Source organism: Enhydra lutris, unplaced genomic scaffold (assembly GCF_002288905.1).
Source record: "Enhydra lutris kenyoni isolate GAN:26980312 unplaced genomic scaffold, ASM228890v2 scaffoldscaffold2, whole genome shotgun sequence".
Lineage (NCBI taxonomy): Eukaryota > Metazoa > Chordata > Mammalia > Carnivora > Mustelidae > Enhydra > Enhydra lutris.
The window spans coordinates 40990775-41013840 of record NW_019154086.1 but is presented as its reverse complement, the minus strand read 5'-3'; positions in this window follow the sequence as shown (position 1 = coordinate 41013840).

Sequence of the window (23066 nt, the reverse complement as noted above, 5' to 3'; positions counted from 1 at the left end):
GGAAGAGTTTTATGAGTTTAGAATTACTTCTGCCTTGATATATGACAGAATTTACCAGTAAAGCCAACTAGGTCTGAATTTTCTTTGTGGGGAAAATTGTAGATCACAAACTTTATTTTTTTTTTCTTTTTTAAGTTTTTATTTAAATTTCAGTCAGTTAACATATAGTGTAATATTAGTTTCGGGGTAAAATTTAGTGATTCATCACTTACATACAACACACAGTGCTCATCACAACAAGTGCCCTCCTTAATACCCATCACCCATTTAGCCCATCCCCCACCGGTCTCTCTCCATCAACCCTCAGTTTGTTCTCTGGAGTTAAGAGTCTGTTTTATGGACAAACTTGATTTCTTAGGCAAATCAGATTCTTCCCCAACTTTTCTAGGACTTAGCTCATTTCATTATTATCTTCAAATTTATTGCCATTACGTTACTTGTCATATCTTCCTATGATGCCTATGATACCTTTAAATACTTATGGAAATAATCTGTGACCTAAAATCATTGCTTCCTATTTAAGAAAGGACTTTCCTAGGGCACGGATTGCATGGAGCACTGGGTGTGGTGCAAAAACAATGAATACTGTTATGCTGAAAAAAAAAAAAATATGGCCATCTATATAAATGCAAAAAAAAAAAAAAAGAAAGGACTTTCCTTTTCTAGGCTTATATCTCTGGGGTCTCAGGGCTTTCTATATTTTGGCCTGAAAATTCTTCATTCTCTAACCTGATGTTTTTAAGAGCCCATTTTAAAATTCTATTTCTGACTTTTTGGATGTCATCAGTAAGAAAGTTAGCCTGAATTATTTCATCTATCTTTACAGAAATCATATGTTCCTGTCCATCAGTTGTTTACATTTTCAGCTCTTGTGATTTCATATCATCTTCCCCTGCTTTATTTTATTTTCCTTACTTTATTTTATTTTCCGTAGCTGCTATCATTATGTAACAAATGATATGACTATGTTATTTATCGCTTATCTTCCTCCATACTGTGAGGGGTTTTTGACTCTTCCGTTTACTACTGTTGCTTACTGTATACTCAGTGTCTGGAACAGTGCCCAGCCCAGATTAGATGCCCAACCAAATTCTGTTGAATGAACAAGAAGAACTGATTTTTGCTGTTTAGAAGCTTTTAACTTAATGCTTTATACATGCTGATTCTGTGACAGAGCCTTAGAGTTAAACTTTGCAATTCACTAAATCTTGGAGCTAGAAAGACCTCAAGAAGCAAACGCTTTCTAGGTTTTTTTATATAAGGAAATAGTCCAAAGATGATAAACCAAATTTGTTTTAACTTTAAGGTTTCTAGAAAACATTTTTTCTTTGAACAGAGATTGACATTTCATTTCATGTACAGAATCATGCAATAATTGCTGAAAGATATTTTGAAGTCATTTATACTAGGGGGTTTTAATTAATTATTAATTTATGAGAGAGAGCACGCATATGTGTGGCAATGAGTGAAGGGGGAGGGGCAGAGAAAGAGCACAAGTGAGAATCCTAAGTCACTCAGTGCTGAGCCTAACTTGGGGCTGGATTCTCCCACCCTGAGATCATGACCTAAACTGAAACCAAGAGTCAGAGGGTTAATTGACTGAGCCACAAGGCACCTCTATACTAGGGCTTTTTAAACATGGGTGCATGCATGACATTTAGAAACCATGAATCTCCTAAAATTGATATAATATATTATTCAAATGCAAACTAGTCATTTTGCTGTGAAGCAGGTCTAGAGATTGATATGTATCTCAAGAGCGGACCTGAGTCTGAGAAGGGTTTGTGCTGTTGAGGAACGCTTCTGGCTTTCTGTCCCTTGAGTGTTTTTTAAAAATATTTATATCATATCAAGACTTTTGACCCTGGGGATTATAAAACAGAGGTCCGTTTGTGGGTAAAAAGTGGTCCAGATGAAGTTCTCTGTGCATTCTGTACCTTCTTTTTTTGCTAAGTCCTCTCTTTTGGGAGGAAGGATTATCTAACTGGTCATTGCAGACTTGTGGGATCTGTTGATGGAGGGACTGCTTGGAGAGGGAAGGTCTCTGCCAAACTCTTTGGAGCCCTTTGTTATCGATCAGGGCAGCTGGGTGTTGGTAAGAAACCTTATGATTCCTTATAAACTTTAAATGTCGTGGGTGGAGAAGAGCTCCAGAACATAACTGCAAAAATTCTCTGACGTTTTAGTTCACAATTTTGTTGTTGTTGTTGTTGTATGGATAACAAATCTCTTTCAAACATATTTGTACAAGGTCTTTCAAACACATTTATACCATCGTATCTAATACGTATCTTTAGACACATCACCTTGACACAGGGCATTCCAAGACCACGTGTACTGTAGTAAGTTAAAGTTTCACTAGCACTGCATCATGGCATTGCTATCTAGGGCCACTTATAATACAAAGAGAGCACTTCAGGTCAACGATAAAACCAACAGTGTGGCAGACATGAAGCATGAGTGTTTTCTAAGATCATTTATTCTTATGACAGCAATATATCAAATATGAGACATGATTTAATCCAACTCATTTGCTTCTTCCTTTTTTCAAAGGAATATTTCATTTTTAAAACGGCTATGAGTCGTTCCTTCCTACCGTGTAATAGATGCTTCATCTCTTGAGAGAGCAGACACTACATTGCGTCTTCTGAGTGGGACACCGACCCCAGAGCTTTGGCTGTGTTTTAGTAATTATCTCATCTTCCATTGCTTGCCCTATGTTGCTCCCAGCCCTGATGACTCTGCATTTGTGGTATTTCTTGGATGCTGCTGGCGAGACTGGGCTTCACTTTTGCAGTGACCCCTCTCTCATATCCACGTTCTATTCCATCCAATTTTGAAATAAGGAAGTCAACCCAGACATATTGTGGTTTGCCCAAAATAATCTACTGAATGTTCCATGTTTTTTAGGCAAAGCATATTTTGTTTTATTTTAGTTATTTTATTATTTTATTTTATATTTCATTTTATATTTTATTATTTCATTCTTTCCTTGCTTGTTTAATGTACATTATATGTCAGGTGATATACTCAGGATCAGAAATATAAAGATGATGAAGACTTGTTTCAGCTCAAGGTGTTCCTCTTCCACGTGAGGACATAAAGGACTGTGTATTTACATGAGGTGACACAGGCTATGCAAGAAACAAGGGAGGGACTGATTCTGCCCTGGGTGTGGGCTGGGTGGAGTCTGACACCTGGGAGAAACCACTTCAAAATGGGCTTTGAAGTCTAAGGACACATTTACAAGATAAAAGAGGGAGCCGTCCTTCCAGAAATGAGATGTCCAGAAATGAGATGACACATGCTATCGCTTGTTCAGGAAAGAGTAAGAGCTTCCGTGGCATGGTAACGGGAAGGAAGGGACACATTTAAAAGACATATTGGAGGTAGAATTGAAAGCATTTGCTGTTCATGTCTATGTAAAAACTCACAAAAAAGCATTGCTAAAGAAGACCCTGAGGTTTGGGCTTCTGGGTTAATCAAGGTAGGGAATGTTTAGCTCTGAACACACTGAGCTCTTGAAGTAAGCATGTAAGTTTTACCTGTAGGTATTGGCTGCGCCACAAAAATTCTAGTCGGAGATGCAGAGTAGGGCTACTCAGAGATTTCTACTGCTTCATATGGTCATGGGCCCTAACCAGGTACTCGCTGACGTAGAGCGCCTCATGGACCCTGTCTGGTAAGGAGCGTGACAGAACACATTTGCTCTACATTAATTTTAGGTTTTTAAGCACAGACTTTTTTTTTTTTTTTTTTTTTTTTGCTTTGAGAATTATCATATTAAAGAGAAATCCGAGAGACAGAAAATTATAGTATATGTATTCTCCCTTGTTAAGTATAATTCAAATGGAAAAAAGGAATTTACATTAGAGTTTTTTGAAAGGAAGAGGAGGGGTGCCTGGGTGGCTCAGTGGGTTAAGCTGCTGCCTTCGGCTCAGGTCATGATTTCAGGGTCCTGGGATCGAGTCCCGCGTCGGGCTCTCTGCTCAGCAGGGAGCCTGCTTCCCTCTCTCTCTCTGCCTGCCTCTCTGTCTACTTATGATCTCTTTCTGTCAAATAAATAAATAAGAAATCTTAAAAAAAAAAGAAAAAAGAAAGGAAGAGGAATAGGATAATGAAAATAATTCAAAGCAGAGATGGCATATACCCCCGTATTCTTTTATCACCCCTCACCCCTGTATTTTTATAAAACTTCAATGGAATAACAAAAAATAGGGATAATTTGGGGGTATTTGTAATTGGTGATTTCCTTGATTGTTGAAGGATAAAAAACAATCACCTGCAGCCCCACCAAAAAGAGATATCCTCATCAACTACAGGAGCCTTGATGTTGTCCATATTGTCTACCAGAACTTTAATTATTTGCTTGATATCATTTAAATGGAGTTTTCCTATTGGTTAAAGATTCTAGTGTCAAATTTAAAAGCAATTGTATATGTTTCAGGGAGGTATAATGAGGGCTTCTTTGGTTCAGATAATGTCCTGCCCTTGATCACAATTTTGTTCACTTTGCAAATTCATCAAGCTGTACAATTAAGAGCTATGAATGTTTCAGATATATTTTATACATCAGATAACTGAAGAGAGCAATGATACATTTTTCAGACATACATAATGTGGTTATTTCTTACACTTTTTTAAAAAGTACATGTTCTGCAATGGAATAGTTTGATAAGAAATCTTAATGCTGTTACCCGTTTATGTCTGTTGGATTTGCATGTTTTCAGGTAGTCACATAAAGATTGCATTGCAGAAAAGTGTTTCAAAAAACACAGAATGTGCTCTATGTGTATCAGGTGATTTAAGGTTTTCCAAATAGTGTTCAGAGATTCCATTTATGTACCCAAATTGCAAACTAAAACTTAGGAGAAAAATGCTTCCCTGAGGTGAAGTTAACTTGCCTGGGACAGAAGACTTTTTAAGGATGCCAGTTTGCCCACTGTATGGCCCAAGTGTTTATTCAGCTGAGGCTTGGATGAAAGCCACCACATCAATGTCACAGTCTCAGCACATGTGAGGAAAATACATGTGATACATAGCAAATTAGGTGTCATGCTCTGGGAAGGGCGGAATGGGATTGATTTGCCACTTTTCGCAATGCTCTTTTACTGTCAGCTGTGGCTTTGAGGAAAGCATTAGAGATTCTTGTCACAGATGTTTCTTTCATAAACTGTTGTGGGAGAATGACATTCTGCAAAAATGGTTTACTACTCTTCTTTCTTCTCTTGGGGAAACAAAGTACGCTCCCGAGCCTGGCCAAATGGACTCAAGGAGCGCTCTTCATTTATACCACAATAGCATTAAGGATCAGGACATTTACAAAGTTGATTTTAGAACTTTGTTGGCAAATGTAGTGTGTTGAGGTATTTACTCAATGTATGTGCCATTGAGGAGGTTTGTAAGGCTTGTTATAGGGGAGGGTAGAAACCAGTCCATGGGGTGTTTAAAACTGAAATTAAAACTGAAAAATGTTTGTATGGTTTTTATTTAATAGTTCACAATTGATTAAAGTAATTAATCTTTTTCGCATATTGTACTCCACACAAACTACTAAAATGAGAAGTTAAAATTTCTTTCTAGCTCAGCCACTTTTGTTTATAACATGATGAAGTTTATGAAGAACAATCATATTTATATGAAAAGAACATGTTTGATAGAATTATTTGATGGTAATTTTAAAATTAAGGGGCAAGACCGGCTTATCCTCCTGGGAATTTTAATATATCACTTCCATTTGGTATAATTTTCACTGAGAATTGGGTGAGTAAATGTATGCATTTTGTACATTAGTATTTTCCTGCTGAACAAAAATTCAGTTACTATAGCAACTGCAACATCACATGGGATCTTAAGAAATAGAAAAAATATTTTACAAAAAGTTTATCCATGTGTCATATTAATTTTTCTACTTTATGCTACATACAAGTCAGGATATTTCCTCTGATGCTATGTAGATATTCAGTATTTAATCATTCATTAAAGTTTTTTTGTTGTTGTTTACTTGTTTCATTAAATGTTACAGACTGCCTACAGAAGTTTCTCTCTTTTTTTGTATGTGCAAACAAATTGGGGTATGCAAAATTTCACTTGTCAATTTAGACAATGAAGATTAAAATAAGATGAATGCTTATTTTTAAAGTGAATTGATTTTCTTTTTAAATTTGTATGAAAAAATAATGCATTGTATTGTTTTGAAGTGTAAGAAAGGAAAACTATAGTAGGACAGGTCATATTTGCTGATTAAAACACTTTACTTCCTCCACAGGTTTGCAAATATGTCTTAAATATTTATCTATTTATTTATTTATTTAGTTAGTTATTTTATTTGACAGACAGAGATCACAAGTAGGCAGAGAGGCAGGCAGAGAGAGGGGAGGAAGCAGGCTCCCCGCCAAGCAGAGAGCCCGATGCGGGGCTTGATCCCAGGACCTTGGGATCATGACCCAAGCCAAAGGCAGAGGCTTTAACCCACTGAGCCACCCAGGCGCCCCTTAAATATTTATTTTAAAAGATTCTCATCTCCTATGCTGACAGGAAACTCAAGGTTTTTTTCTTGATGGAGTATAGAGTGAAAAACAGGTGGTAAAATTTTATTTTTCATGCAGATGAGTTTAAAAGTTACAATTTTCCCAAATTGTTGATTTGTTGTTGTTTTAAACAAACACAAAGAACCTGGCCGTTTATTCATTCTGAGGTCTGGTTGGAGTATTCTATGAGATAGAAGCATGTCATGGAATTTTTTCTGTATAACTACATCTTAATCCTACATTTTGAGGTATTCTTACTGTACTTTGGAGTCTGCTTGTATAGTGGAAAGTTAAGATTATTTTCCTCAAATCATCTTTACAACTGTTAGTTTTGTGAAATAGACTGTGGTTGTCTGGAAGTTTTGCTAGATAACAGGCTCACTGAACTAGCATGGAAGTAGCCTCAAAATTTTTTTTCCCTCATAAGCTTCTTTTGTGAATTCCAGATTCAATGGTTTATACCCATGGTTTAAAACCTGAGGGTCACTGAAGAGAGACTGAGAGAGGTATTTGGAGTGTCTCTTCTCTCTTGCAATCATACAAAAAAAAAAAATGCTGTACTATATTATTCAATGAAGATTCAAACTGGAATTGTTGGAGCCAGAAAAACTTTTTTTTTTTTTTTGAGACAATGCCTATAATATGAACTGAGGACTGATAAAAGTTGCCTCACAAGTATAGAAAGATATTCAAAAAACTTTAAAAAAGCTTGCATGCTTTTAACATCTGTTAAACTGAATTTATATGCTTATTATTTCAGAAATATATTGATTCATATTCCCAAACTGTACTTTTACATGGTTGTTTATATGTTTGTCCCTTCCAGGTTCTATGTCAATAATGGTTCACAGTCGATTGCTTGTGTGCTAGAGGTTTGCATAAAAGGAATACCAAACTTAGCGTAATTTTCTTCCTTAGTACTGAAAAGGGATTTATTTCATTTCATAGGGGTGGTATCTGGTCTCTTAATTTACAGGCCACTGGATTGTTGCAGGTAACTGCTTTCTTCCACCTTTTGTAAAGAAAAACCAAGTTAGCTTTAGAAATTTACATTTCAATACTCTCAACTTATTTTTATGAAATAGTTTTGGTTATTTGTAATGAATCTTGAGTATAATTTACATTTGAGATAGTGATAAAATAGCAAGAGTCTTGCCTTGCATAAGTTCCTTTTCCCCCACCATACCATGCCCTAAGTTGATCAAAACTGGGTTGAAATGAATGTCATTTCAATAATGACAATAAGATCTAACATAGTAGTATCTAACATAATAGATCTTATCCATTATTTCCATTGCAAATTGTGATAAAATAGCAGAAACTTTTTTAAAAAAATTTTATTTATTTGACAGACTGAGATCACAAATAGGCAGAGAAGCAGGAAGAGAGAGGAGGAAGCAGGCTCCCCACTGAGCAGAGATCCCGATGCGGGGCCTGATCCCAGATCCCAGGACCCTGGGATCATGACCCAAGCTGAAGGCAGAGGCTTTAACCCAGTGAGCCACCCAGGTGCCCCAAAATAGCAGAAACTTTTTACAAGCCCTTTCTCCCATACCATGTGTCACAATGTTGATAAAACTTTGATTGAACTAGCCAGACAAGCACGTGTGGATATTCTCAGGTTTTTAGAGGCTAATCTTTTTTTAAAATTTAGTTTAAAAAATTTTTAATTCCAGTATAGTTCACATACAATAGTCTATTAGTTTCAAGTGTACAACACAGTGATTCAAAAATTCTCTATATTACTCAGTGCTCATCAAGACAAATGCACTCTTCATCTCCCTCACCTATTTTCCCCCTCCCCCACCTACTTCGCCTCTGGTAACTGTCAGTTTGTTCTCTGTAGTGAAGAGTCTGTTCCTTGGTTTTTCTCTCTTTTTACCTTTGTTCATTTGTTTTGTTTCGTAAATTCCACATATGAGTAAAATCACGTGGTATTTGTCTTTCTCTATTTTGCTTAGTATTATAGTCTCTAGCTCTATTCATGTTGCAAATAGCAAGATTTCATTCTTTTTTATAGCTGGATAATATTCCATTATATGTGTATATATACCACCTCTTCTTTATCCATTCGTCTATTGATGGACACTTAGCTTTATTCCATAATTTGCTACTATAAATAATGCTGCAATAAATATGGAGGTGCATATATCCTTTCAAATTAGTGTTTTCATATTCTTTGGGTAAATATCCAGTAGTGCAATTACTGGATCATAGGGTGGATCTATTTTTTAATTTTTTGAGGAACGTCTATACTATTTTCCGTACTGGCTGAACCAGTTTGCTTTCCCACCGGCAGTGAGAGAGAGTTCCTTTTTCTTCACATCCTCACTAATATTTGTTTCTCATGTTTTTTATTTTAGTCATTCTGACAAGGGTGAGATGATATCTTAATGTAGTTTTGATTTGTATTTGCCTGATGATGAGTGATGATGAGCATCTTTTCATATGTCTGTTATGTCTTCTGTTGAAGATACTGTCTTTTTTTCATATTGCATATTCCTGTAGTAGCTAATCTTAATTTCCCCAAAGCCTTGTGATCCTCAGGGATATCTGTGTGTGTGTGTGTGTGTGTGTGTGTGTGTGTGTATGTGTTAACATCAACACTAATGAATGGAGTGAAGCATATGCTGGTTGCAAAGGCACCAAACAAAAGATGGTAATGATCCTGATACAGGACTTACTACTTTACTGCTGGCAATAATTCAGACCATGCATGTGTGGTGGTTATACAACAGCCATAAGACTGTCATATGGATGACTGAGCACATAGATCTTCAAGATTGGCTGACCTTAGAGATAGGTTTGCTTCTCTAAACATCTTATCTAGAAGTTAAGGCAATATCCCCTAGGTAATGGTGGTGCCATATTATGTCCCATGTCCTTATAATTTATGTCCTACCTCTACAGGTGGATGAGATGCAGAAATCAGTTGATAACAAATACATGAATGCTCTTTTCAGTGATATATTTTTATTAAGATAAAAATTATTAAGAAACAGCTCAATAGACAGTAGCGATCATAAGAAAATATAAGATCTAAAGAAATAACAAACCCAGACACCATTAATCTTTCTCTTTTGATCTCCATCTGGAATAGCAAACTTACTCAAAGCTAGTGCCAGCTCATAGAACCTTTCCATGGTTCTCCAGGATTTTTATTGCAACCAGCCAAAGGATTTGTTGACTGTCAATGATCTCTTCAGAAACCTGCCCCATCTTCCATTTTGCCTGGTGCTTGCTGTTGTGCGGCAGTCAGTGCTTATCTTTCTTGGGTTGGGGCTGAGAATGCTACTACTAAACAGTAATCACCAATAAGAGAATGGTGCTAATGCCACTAGCATCTCTACAGTCAAGACTTCTTCCTTAATTAGAATAGATGCCTGCTCCTTTCTATCCCTTCTGATCAACAGCTCAAGTCAATTAATATCCACTACAGATTGGACCTAAAGCAGACTGCCCAGAAGTGTTAAGACCCCCAGATATGAGTCATATTTTCTTTAGTATTCTTTCTCACTCACCTCTCTCTACACCTCCTTCTCCCAACTTGGCTTCTCAAAGGGACCAGCTTTTGAACAGTTTGTATGTTTAGAAGAATTTGTAAACTGTATAAAGAAGTAACTTTCTAATATGTACTTACCTTTTAAAAATGAATCTAGATCACTTTAATCACTATTCTGCATTCATGAACTCAATGTATATTGAAAATTTTTCTTTAGAAACAGAATTTGAAAGTTTTAGAGTGACAACGCAATTTTGCTTTGAAATTCCTTCAAGCTTTTTGTAAATCATTGAAACATTTTCTTACCAACTCTGTTTTAAGCTGTTGAGAGTATACATGGTCTCTTAGTCTGCAAACAGTAAATTGCAACTTATATTTGTGAATTAAAAGACTTCTTCCAAATGAAGTCCTTTATATGTGTTAATGAAATATGACACGGTAAATACATGCTTGATGTAAAATGGTCTAACAATATGTAAATATTAAAGCAAAATAAGACACTCTTTATTTACCCTTCCTCTCAATCCCACTGTGTTCACTGCAAAAAAAACAATGTTAAATGTCTGATAAGCATCCCACAAGCTTTTCCATTCATTTGTACACAAACATACTGCTCTGCAAAATATGCATATTTCTCTAGTCTTGAAGATCTTTCTGTATCACCATATATAGAATAATGCATACAGCACAATAATTGATTTACTTTCTTATCATTATGTACTTATTGAAAAAATTTTAATATCCTAAAAATACCATAAATAAACATGTTGTTTTTATATGAGGATTTCTATGGGATAAACTACCAGGAGTTGAAATGCAAATGTACTTTTCAAAAGTGTAAGTAACACAGTTTTAAAATGATTCTCACATTTCTAGTGGGCACAGAAGCTCTTAGGAGAATTTTAATATATTCTGTTCAGTCACTGAATTTTAAAGAAAGATATAAGGGGATTTAACAAAGTGGTTTAGGGAAGATGGCAACAGTAATTAAATAAATACAGAATGAGTTCTCTAGAGATAAGTTGGGAGTAAGGGCCATCTAACACAGAAGAGAAGGCTGTTTTAGGATACTGATACTGAAGGCTGTTTTAGGATACTTTGTTTTCCACTTCTGCAGAAATTCTTGTTGTAGATCTACATTCCAGTAATTGAAATCAGCTAGACATTGTGAGGACTTTGTTGGTATACATTTGCCTATGGTAGGACTGAGTATAAATGAACATTTATACTCTGATCTTTGAAGTCTGAAAACTGAATATTTATCTGTATTTTTAAGAGATCCTTGAGTTTATTTTTTTTCCATTTATGTTCCCATCGCTTAGTTGGTTAGGTAATAGTGCTAATTTTGAACGTAAATCCCATCCATATAGGAGCTTACAGAGACAAATGTAAGACTCAGTATTCCCTTCCAGAAACAATGATAGTTCCCCTCTGAACTCTTGGGGCTCTGGTTTATCCCATTCATAGTACATCTATCACAAATCATTTTGTTTGGGATTTATCTGGGCACTGGCTCATCTTCCTTAAAAGATTTTAGATTCTTGATTGCAGGGAGAATGTTTTGTTTATCTTTGTGTTCTGTCCTGCCCAACATAGTTTCTTATGCACGAATGATGCTCAGTAAATATTCTTATGAATGAGTGGATAAAATGCATGTTTGTCACTGGGCACAAGGTCCCGAGAGAGAGAGAGAAAAAGTGTGAGGGGGAAGAGGAGAGGGAGAGGGACAGGGAGCCTGACTTGGGGCTCATCTCACCACCCTGAAATCATGACCCAAGATGAAACCAAGAGTTGGATGCTTAACCAACTGAGCCATTCTGGTGTCCTAAAAAACCTAACACTTTTATGAGAAATATAATTTAAGGAACCATCCAAATGATAGGGAATAATAATCATCTTTCCCACTTGACAAAAATCATTTTTACTGCAAAAAGGGAGAGTGGTATGATAAGTCACAAAAAAAGGTAAAACAAGCTTCTTCAGAAATACTATTGATTTTTATTTTATTTATTTTTTAATTTTTATACACAATATATCCAAGTTATAGGATGTTAGGGTAAAAATTCTGTAATTCTGTTTTCCTTACTTTTTAATGTAAATTTATGATATTTACCAAATTATTTTTGTTTTTAATTTTTTAGTCTTTTAAATTTAAAAAAAATTTTTATTAGCATATAATGTATTATTTGTTTCAGGGGTACAGGTCTGTGAATCATCAGTCTTACACAATTCATAGCACTCACCATAGCACGTACCATCTTCAATGCCCATTACCCAACCACTCTATCTGCCCCCCCACTCTCCAGCAGCTCTCAGTTTGTTTCCTGAGATTAAGAGTTGCTTATGGTTTGTCTCCCTCCCTGGTCGCATCTTGTTTCATTATTCCTTCCCTTTCCCTCACGAACCCCAGCCCTGCCTTTCAATTTCTCATATCAAAGAGATCATATGATAACTGTCTTTCTCTGACTGACATATTTTGCTTAACATAATACCCTCTAGTCTCGTTGCAAATGGCAAGATTTCAGGGTTTTTTTGATGGCTGCATAGTATTCCATTGTATATATATACCATATCTTTATCCATTCATCTGTTGATAGACATCTAGGTTCTTTCCATAGTTTGGCTATTGTGGACATTGCTGCTATAAACATTGGGGGCACATGCCCCTTCGAATCACTACATTTGTATCTTTAGGGTAAATACCCAGTAGTATGATTGCTGGGTCATAAAGTAGCTCTATTTTCAACTTTTTGAGGAACCTCCATACTGTTTTCCAGAGTAGCGGCGCCAGCTTGCATTCCCACCAACAATGTTGAGTTCCCCTTTCTCTGCTTCCTTGCCAACATCTGCCATTTCCTGACTGGTTAATTTTAGCCATTCTGACTGGGGTGAGGTGGTATCTCACTCTGGTTTTGATTTGTATTTCCCTGATGCCAAGTGATGTGGAGCACTTTTTCATGTGTCTGTTGTCCATGTGGATGTCTTCTTTGCAGAAATGTCTGTTCATGTCTTCTGCCCATTTCTTGATTGGATTATTTGTTCTTTGGGTGTTGAGTTTGCTAAGTTCTTTATAGATTTTGGATACTAGCCCTTTGTCTGATATGTCATTTGCAAATATCTTCTCCCATTCTGTCAGTTGTCTTTTGGTTTTGTTGACTGTTTCCTTTGCTGTGCAAAAAAAGCTTTTTATCTTGATGAAGTCCCAATAGGTTCACTTTTGCTCTTGCTTCCTCTGCCTTCGGCGATGTTTCTAGGAAGAAGTTGCTGTAGTTGAAGTCAAAGAGGTTGCAGCGTGTGTTCTCCTCAATGATTTTGATAGATTCCTGTCTCACATTGAGGTCTTTCATCCATTTTGAGTCTATTTTTGTGTGTAGTATAAGGAAATGGTCCAATTTCATTCTTTCACCTGTGGCTGTCCAAGTTTCCCAACACCATTTGTTGAAGAGACTTTTTTCCACTGGACATTCTTTCCTGCTTTGTTGAAAATCAGTTGACCATAGAGTTGAGGGTCCATTTCTGGGCTCTTTATTCTGTTCCATTGATCTATGTGTCTGTTTTTGTGCCAGTACCATACTGTCTTGGTGATGACAGCTTTGTGATAGAGCTGGAAGCCTGGAATTGTGATGCTGCCAACTTTGGTTTTCTTTTTCAACATTCCTTTGGGTATTCTGGATCTTTTCTGGTTCCATATAAATTTTTGGGTTATTTGTTGATTTCTTTGAAAAAAGTTGATGGTATTTTGATAGGGATTCCATTAAATGTGTAGACTGCTCTAGTAACATAGACATTTTCACAATATTTCTTCTTCTAATCCATGAGCATGTAACGTTTTTCCATTTCTTTGTGTCTTCCTCAATTTCTTTCATGAGTACTTTATAGTTTTCTGAGTACAGATTCTTTGCCTCTTTGGTTAGGTTTAATCCTAGGTATTTTATGGTTTTGGGTGCAGTTGTAAATGGGAGCCAGTCCTTAATTTCTCTTTCTTCTGTCTTGCTGTTGGTGTATAGAAATGCAACTTGTTTCTCTGCATTGATTTTATATCCTAACAATTTACTGAATTCCTATATGAGTTCTAACAGTTTTAGAGTGGAGTCTTTTGGGTTTTCCACATAAAGTCACTGCAAAGAATGAGAGTTTGACTTCTTCTTTGCCAAATAGGATGCCTTTTATTTCCTTTTGTTGTCTGATTGCTGAGGGTAAGATTTCTAGTACTATGTTGAATAGCAGTGGTGATAGTGGACAGCCTTGTCCTGTTCCTGATCTTAGGGGAAAAGCTCTCAGTTTTCCCCCAGAGAATGATATTCACTGTGGGTTTTTCATAGATGGCTTTGATGATGGTGAGGTATGTACCCTCTAGCCCTACTCTGTGAAGAGTTTTGATTGAGAAAGAATGCTGTACTTTGTCAAATGCTTTTCAGCATCTATTGAGAATATCATATGGTTCTTGTTCTTTCTTTTATTAATGTAGCATATCACATTGATTGATTTGTGGATGTTGAACCAACCTTGCAGCCCAGAAGTAAATCCCACTTGGTTATGGTGAATAATCCTTTTAATGTACTGTTGGATCCTATTGGCTAGTATTTTGGTGAGAATTTTTGCATCCATGTCCATCAGGGATATTGGTCTTTAATTCTCCTTTTTGATGGGGTCTTTGTCTGGTTTCGGGATCAAGGTACTTCTGGTCTCATAAGTGAGTTTGGAAGTTTTCCTTCCATATCTATTTTTTGGAAAAGTTTCAGGAGAACAGGTATTGATTCTTCTTGAAATGTTTGGTAGAATTCCCCTGGGAAGCTGTCTGGCCCTGTTTTTGGGAGACTGTTTTTGGGAGATTTTTGATGGCTGCTTCAATCTCCTTACTGGTTATGGGTTTGTTCAGGTTTTCTATTTCTTCCTGGTTAATTTTTGGTAGTTTATATGTCTCTAGGAATGCTTCCATTTCTTCCAAATTGTCAAATTTGCTGATGTATAGTAGCTTGTAATATGATCTTATAATTGTTTGTATTTCTTTGTTGTTGGTTGTGATCTCTCCTCTTCATTCATGACTTTATTAATTTGGGTCCTTTCTCTTTTCTTTTTGATAAGCCTGGCCAGGGTTTGATCAATCTTATTAATTCTTTTTAAAGAACCAGCTCCTAGTTTCATTGATCTGTTTTTTTGTTTTTGTTTTTGTTTTTTTTGGTTTCTATTTCATTGATTTCTGCTCTGATCTTTATTATTTCTCTTCTCCTGCTGGGTTTAGGCTTTCTTTGCTGTTTTTTCTCCAGTTCCTTTAGGTGTAGGGTTAGGCTTTTTTGTTTCTTGAGAAAGGCTTGTATCGCTGTATACTTACCTCTCAGGACTGTCTTTGCTGTATCCAAAGATTTTGAAAAGTTGTCTTTTTTATTTTCATTTGTTTCTGTGAATTTTTTTCAATTCTTCTTTAATTTCCATTCATTCTTTAGTAGGATGCTCTTTAGCCCCCATGTATTTGAGTTCTTTCCAACTTTCTTCTTATGGTTGAGTTCTAGTTTCAAAGCATTGTGGTCTAAAAATATGTAGGGAATGATCCCAATCTTTTGGTACCATTTGAGACCTGATTTATGACCCAGAGTGTGATCTAGCCTGAAGAGTGTTCCATGTGCACTGGAGAAGAAAGTGTATTCTGTTGCTTTGGGATGGAATGTTCTGAATGTATCTGTGATGTCCATCTGGTCCAGTGTGTTATTGAAGGTCCTTTATTTCCTTGCGATCTTTTGCTTAGATTATATGTCCATTTCAGTGAGGGGGGTGTTAAAGCCCCCTACTATTACTGTATTATTGTCGATGTGTTTCTTTGATTTTGTTATTAATTGGTTTATATGATTGGCTGCTCCCATGTTAGGGGCATAGATATTTAAAATTGTCAGATCTTCTTGTTGGATAGACCCTTTAAGTATGATATAATATCCTTCCTCATCTCTTATGATAGTCTTTGGCTTAAAATCTAATTTATATTGATAAAAGGATTGCCACATCTGCTTTCTTTTGTTTTCCACCCCCTCACTTTAAATCTGGAGGTGCCTTTGGGTCTAAAATGAGTTTCTTGCAGACAGCATCTTGATGGGTCTTGTTTTTTTCATCCATTCTGATACTCTGTGTCTTTTAATAAGGAAATTTAGCCCATTTACATTCAGGGTAACTATCAAATGATATGAATTTAGTGCCATTTTATTGTCTGTAAGGTAATTTTAACTGTATTTTGTCTCTGTTCATTTCTGGTCTATGTTACTTTCAGGTTCTCTCTTTGCTTAGAGGGCCCCTTTCAACATTTCCTGTAGGGCTGGTTTGGTGTTTGCAAATTCTTTTGGTTTTGTTTGCCCTGAAAGCTTTTTATCTCTCCTTCTATTTTCAGTAACAGCTGGATATAGTACTCTTGGCTGCATATTTTTCTCGCTTAGTGCTCTGAATATATCATGCCAGTCCTTTCTGGCCTGCCAGGTCTCTGTGGATAGGTCTGCTGCCAATCTAATATTTCTACTGTTGTATGTTACAGACCTCTTGTCCCAAGCTGCTTTCAGGATTTTCTCTTTGTTACTAAGACGTGTAAGTTTTACTATTATATGATGGGGTGTTGACCTATTTTTATTGGTTTTGAGGGGGATTCTCTGTGTCTGCTTGATTTTGATGCTTCTTTCCTTCCCCAAGTTAGGAAAATTCTCTGTTATAATTTGATCCAATACACCTTCTGCCCCTCTCTCTCTTTCTTCTTCTTCTGGGATCCCAATTATTCTAGTATTGTTGCATCTTACGGTATCACTTATCTCTTGAATTCTCCCCTCGTGGTCCAGTAGTTGTTTATCTCTCTTTTTTTCAGCTTCTTTATTCTCCACCATTTGGTCTATATCACTAATTCTCTCTTCTGCCTCATTTATTCTAGCAGGAAGAGCCTCCATTTTTTTTTTTTTTTTTTGCATCTCATTGATTGATTTCAACTTGGTTAGATTTTAGTTCCTTTATTTCTCCAGAAAGGGTTTTTATTTCATCAGAAAGGGATTCTCTAGTATCTTCAATGTTTTTTTTCAAGCCCAGCTAGCATCTTGATAATCATCATTCTGAACTCTGGTTCTAACATCTTACTAATGTCCATATTGATTAAGTCCCCAGATGTTGGTACTGTCTCTTGTTCTTTTTTTTTTTTTTAAGGTGAGTTTTTCCACCTTGTCATTTTATCCAGATAAGAATAGATGAATGAGAGACAAAATACTAAAAGGGTAGCAATGACCCCAGAAAAATATACACTAACCAAATCAGAAGAGACCCCAAACTGTTGGGAGAAAGGAGAAAGAAAAAAAAAAAGAAACAAAAAATATATGATTATAACAGAGCCACACACTTGATTTTGGGTGTATTTTGTCTGTTAGAAGAAACTGCCTCCCCGAATTTGAAAGAAAGAAAAACATATATATATATATATACAAAAATAAGGGTAAACATAATGAAGGGATGGAATATTACTGTAAAGATAAAAATTTAAAAAGATTCTAAAAAAGGAATTGATAAGAAGTTGATTGAAAGAAGAAAAGAAAAAGAAGAGAATGTGATCAGGCTGGAGATGAGAGCAAAACCATACACTAGATTTAGGGTATATTTTGATCTGTTAGAAGAAACTGTATCCCAATATTTTAAAGAAAGAAAAACTTATATGAATACAAAAAATAAGGTTAAATACAATGAAGAAACACAGAGACTGAAATGGCATTCAATAAACATTTACAGCAATAACTTTTTTTCATATCACAGTTATCTTTTTTCCTACCTATTATTGGGCTAATTCAAGAGTACTTTACTTTGAAGGGGGTTGATGTTATTGCAGCATTTTTTAAGCACTATTACTCAAAGGTCTAAAAATAAAGTGTTCTCTACTGCTTGTCTCCAAAATCAGGGCAATATTATTTTGACAGACACCAAGTAAAAGCAAAAAAACTCGGTTTCCACCCTCTGTATCTTTCTTTTCCTGTATATTTCCCTTACTTTCATGCTACTACCACACACAGCACACTTCACTTCTGAAGTGTGGGTTTTCCCCACAACAGTAAGCAAGTCTGAGACAACAGCTGGGTATCCAACAATTAAACTCAGGTCTGACACTGTGTACCCAGAGATAGCATCAGATTTCAGGGGGATGGGTTAGTCCCATAACACTGCCCTCCCCACCTTCTATGCCAGTCAGAAGTCCAGGCTGTCACCTGTGCTTCTGACCAACCAGCTATAGATAGGAGGTCCCAATTACCTTCTTCTCAGGTTTGATTGATTTGCTAGAGTGGTTCACAGAACTCAGGAAAATACTTAAATATGTTTACCAGTTTGTTAAAGGACAACAACAAAGGATACATATGAACAGCCAGATAAAAGGTACATAGCAAGAGTTTGGGGAGGGTCCCGAGACAGAAGCTTCTGTTCCCATGGAGTTGGGGTGTGTCACTCTCCTGTGTGGATGTATTCACCAACCTGGGAGCCCTCCAAACACCCTGCTTTTGGGATTTTGTGTCAACTTCATCACATAGGCATGATTGATCATTTAACTCCATTTTCCGCTCTCCCACTTCTCAAGAGAATAGGAGTTAGGGCTGAAAATACCAAGCTCCCAGTCATGGCTTGGTCTTTCTGGTCACCAACCCCTATGGAGAAATCACTCAGGAGCTCACCAAGAGTTGCCACAATAGAATAGAAGACACTCCTGTCATCTAGACACTCCTGTCAAGGTTTCTGTACTCCAGGGCAGAGACCAATATGCATATTTTCTATTAGTTTGCACCAAGGAAAAGGTTTATTAAGATAAATTTTCCTGTGATGTTGAAAAATATAATAGTGCAATTTAAAAACATTCCAAATAATAAAGGCTTCTATTCTTTCAACAATAGGCATAATTTTATCATAATTTGCTTGTTTGACATAAATTAGTCATAGTCTAGGTCAATCTTTGATTTAATTCTTCATGCTCTTTGGTAAATTAGACAGGGATGGCTCTTTGTTTAACAGTGAAAATTCATGTCTCTCTCACAGGAAGGAGCAGAGGGCATGAGTATTGATTTTCACATACATCTATGTAATCAGCTGCTGAGAGAAGGTTAAATGGTACTGTGCCTTGAGCCCCAGTCATGGTACATCTGTAAACCTTCTCTACAAATGGCTGAAGCATGGGTGGTGGGACTTCCAGGAGTCTTACTGGTCTCTTTATCCTATGACTTTTATAAAATAATGGACCTGGGAAACACCGGGACCTGTGATTGACCAGATTAGTTTCCAAAACTGATAGGTGAATTGTTACAAATTTTTTGGAAATTCTTGATTTAAATGTCAAAGGGAATGTTAATGGATTAACAGGTATTAAATTTTGAAAGAAACCATATTTTTTTGTTTCTTCTTATATCCATAATGTTAATATTTTTCTTTTGCTATACTGATATGGAGATAGGATATATTAACAAAGCAGAGATGAAATTCTCTTCAAACCACAGTTTCAGTTATATAATTTCTAAAGGAAACACCAATTGACATTAGGTAAGGACAGAACCATTTTGCAATTAGTGAAAGAGTCTCCTCTACAAAATCAAATAGATTTTGACTTAATCAGATTTCTTAGAGAGGTAAACCAGAGGTAAACCAGAGGTAAACCAGATACCATGCTTTAAGCTAGGTAAGCTAGGTAAGGATAAAGTAATTCCCTGACTAGTGTAGCCTTTTTTTTTTTTTTTTTTTTTTTTTTTGCTTAGTCTTGATAAACAACAAATACCATCTTACATACAAACAGGAGGATTTTGAGATTTAAAGTTAACAATGAAGAATATAAGTAACATTAAACTCAGTTTTTGTTTCATCTAATTTTCAGTCAGGAGAAGGGAGACATAAGGCATTTTATGTTGAGGTAGAAGTGTTTTCGGGGGGGGGGATTTCCTTCTTAATATAAGCTCTCTGACTTGTATTTCTGGATGTGAGAGAAGTGGAGTATGTAACAACTGCAGTCTTTTTAATCTTCATTTCTTTCTAATGGAAAGGCCCAGATTGCATCCAATAAAAGCTTTCTTTCTGGCCAGGATTTGGTCAGAATTTTGGTGAACAGGATTTTCCCAAAGTGGGACTAGTAGCACTCAAATTACAGTAATTTATTAGAATTTGATCCTATAAGACACACGGAATGATTTTTCCAGAGCTACATTTATTTCCATCATCTCTTTCTTTGCCAACTATGAATCACTTAAGTTTTCAAAGCATAAATAGTATTCTCCCTAGAAATAATTGGATGACCACATAGATGGGTCCTGTATTTTTGGAGCCATTTATGACATGGCTCTGGAAGAAATCAATTTTCTGGAGACTTATTCTGGGTAACCAGACTGGTGCTTACTGAAAGAACAAAGCATCTTATTTACATAAAAAAGAAATACATTCATTCTGTAAATGAAACTAGTAGAAATGTAAATGGTAAAATTATCTTCAACTTTTCAGTGACATTCAACATTGCAACTTTCTTTTACTTAAAATACAAACTTTTCACTTGGAATTAGGAGAATTGCGAACTATTTTTTCCCAAGGACAAATAAACAATATATATCAGATTTAAGATTTCATGAAACTTGCAGTGATCTCATTAAAATGCCAGGTTCTGTTTGTTTCCTTGTTTGTTCATTTGCCTGTTGATGGGCATTTGACTTTTTCTCACTCTTTTGGCTATTATGAATAATCTTGTCATGAATATTGGATTGTGAGTAGTGGTTGTATAGCTCTGTAAATTGACTAAAAATCATTGGATTTTACACTTAAGATGGGTAAATGTGTGTAATACCTCAATAAAGCCGCATTTCTTTAAGGCTAGTTGTAAATATAGCTAGATTCTACAGCTCTAGTTGATTATCTGCAAGACGTCCAAGAAGGCTTTCTCGCCCTAATATATCTTGCTCTCTTACCCTTATCAATATTTGACATTTCACCATTAGAAACTTGCTTTTTGGGTTATGAATTTGACTATCCTTAAATGCTATTGGTGGGGATAACATATGAAGACTAATCACTTTGTTGTGGGAGATATGAAATCAACAATTTGTGAGTGAATTAGAAATATCCAAATAGTCATAGTTCAAGGGGTAACTTTGGAGGATATTGATCAGAACAGGACATGAAAGGGATGTAATAAAGATTTAGAGCAGAGGAACATCTCTGGAAGAAAAGATGTGGATTGAGTACTATAGAGGAGGTCCAGGAGAAGCAGAAAGATCCTTGAAGCCCTGAGGAGGTTGCATTAAGCTTGTGGAGAAAACATTTAAAAATGGTGGTGAGAGGTTGCTTTTCTTCCAGAACTTGGCTCTGTTATATAATTTAACTTAAACTTTTTCCTGAGTATTAAAATCATGGTATACACACACACACACACACACACACACACACACACACACACACATATATATATACACATATATATATATATACACACACACACATACACACACACACACACACACACACATATATATATTTACAAGAAAAATAGTGGAATTTCAGCAAAACAGTGGTCTCTGCAGGTCTGTTGGCGATAGTCAGATTCACAGAACCAAAAAGTTGCAAAATGATTGGAGAACATTGTAGAAAAAGCTAGTTCTTGTATAATCTCAGGCAAAGGTTACAGAAATTATCAACAGAAAAGAATATCTTGGTACATTTTTAATTTTAATCCTACATGTTTGAATTTCTAAGGGTTTCTGTTGATTGGACGTAGGACAATTATTCTAGTTGTGTAATTCTATTGACTATTTATTGAATTATATCCCAAAAACAGTGTTTCTGATGGGATCTGCCAATGACACTGATTGTGATTTTGTTTTTGTTTTTGTTTTTAGGACAAAATTTCTGTTTAGGCCAATTTTTCACTGATGGAGTTACCTTCTCGTGGCCACCTGTTCTGTAATAGAGTATTTTCCCCCAGCACAAAGAAATCTCTCTCTAAATGCTTAGCTGCAAGCCACACCATTGTTTTTCTAGTCTATATTTAACATATCTGGGTTTTGATTAATGATTATAAAACAAGCATGAGAGATTGTAGCAGACAAAGAATTACTTTTATACAAGTCTCTCTGTTATTATTTCATTGGAACTAAATGAGGATGGGGCCAGTAGATGAGTTATTCATGCAATGCAGGGAAGAAATGTCACTTTACTCTCTGGACCCCTGCAGAGTTCCACAGATTTCACCAAAATATTTTGTAGATTTCTATTTTTTTTTAACTTAAAAATATGGAAGACCTGAATGAAATGGATAGGTCTCCTTCAAGAGTCAAAAAAAAAAAATTCAATTTCATTGCTCAGCATGTAACATTTTTTCTCTGTGTTTCAAATTATGTTGTGAAAGTAGATATCCATACCTTTTTAATACAAAACTTAGTACTGTACATTGGGAAAAAAATCATACAATAGAAGAAATCAGCCTTACGTGATTATGCTTTCATATTTAAAATGTGAATTTTCTTAAGGTTTTATTTGTAACACAAAATAAATTTTTAATTTATTTTATAAGGAAGGTAATATTTAAGATAATATTTATTCTTGACTATAAGGAATAAGGAATATATGCAAATACAGAGAAATCATACTGTAGCCTTTTGACCTCATGTACCTAAAATACCTTTTTGTAAAGAATCCTTTCAAGACAATTCTAAAGGCATGTGACTGGCTGAAATATTTATCTAAGGCCTGAAAAAAACTCTACTGGAAAATAGCAGCATGTGAAGAAGAAGGCCCTCCCAAACATTTTCTTTATAGAAGATTTCTTGTAACGCATGATTATTGTATTGTATGTATGAAATAAGTGAAGAGTTTTTTTGCATTTGATGATAGAGAATATCTGGTAAATGTGTCTAAGTTAATTTGTGGGGTCTAGAACACTTAATCAGTTGCTGTGTCTGTACATATCCAGAATGTGCTTTCAAGTCTACATTACCATAATTTACTAATAGGCTGTTACAAAAAATACAGTTCCTGTAATTATAATTTTTTAAAGATTTATTTATTTATGTATTTGTCCG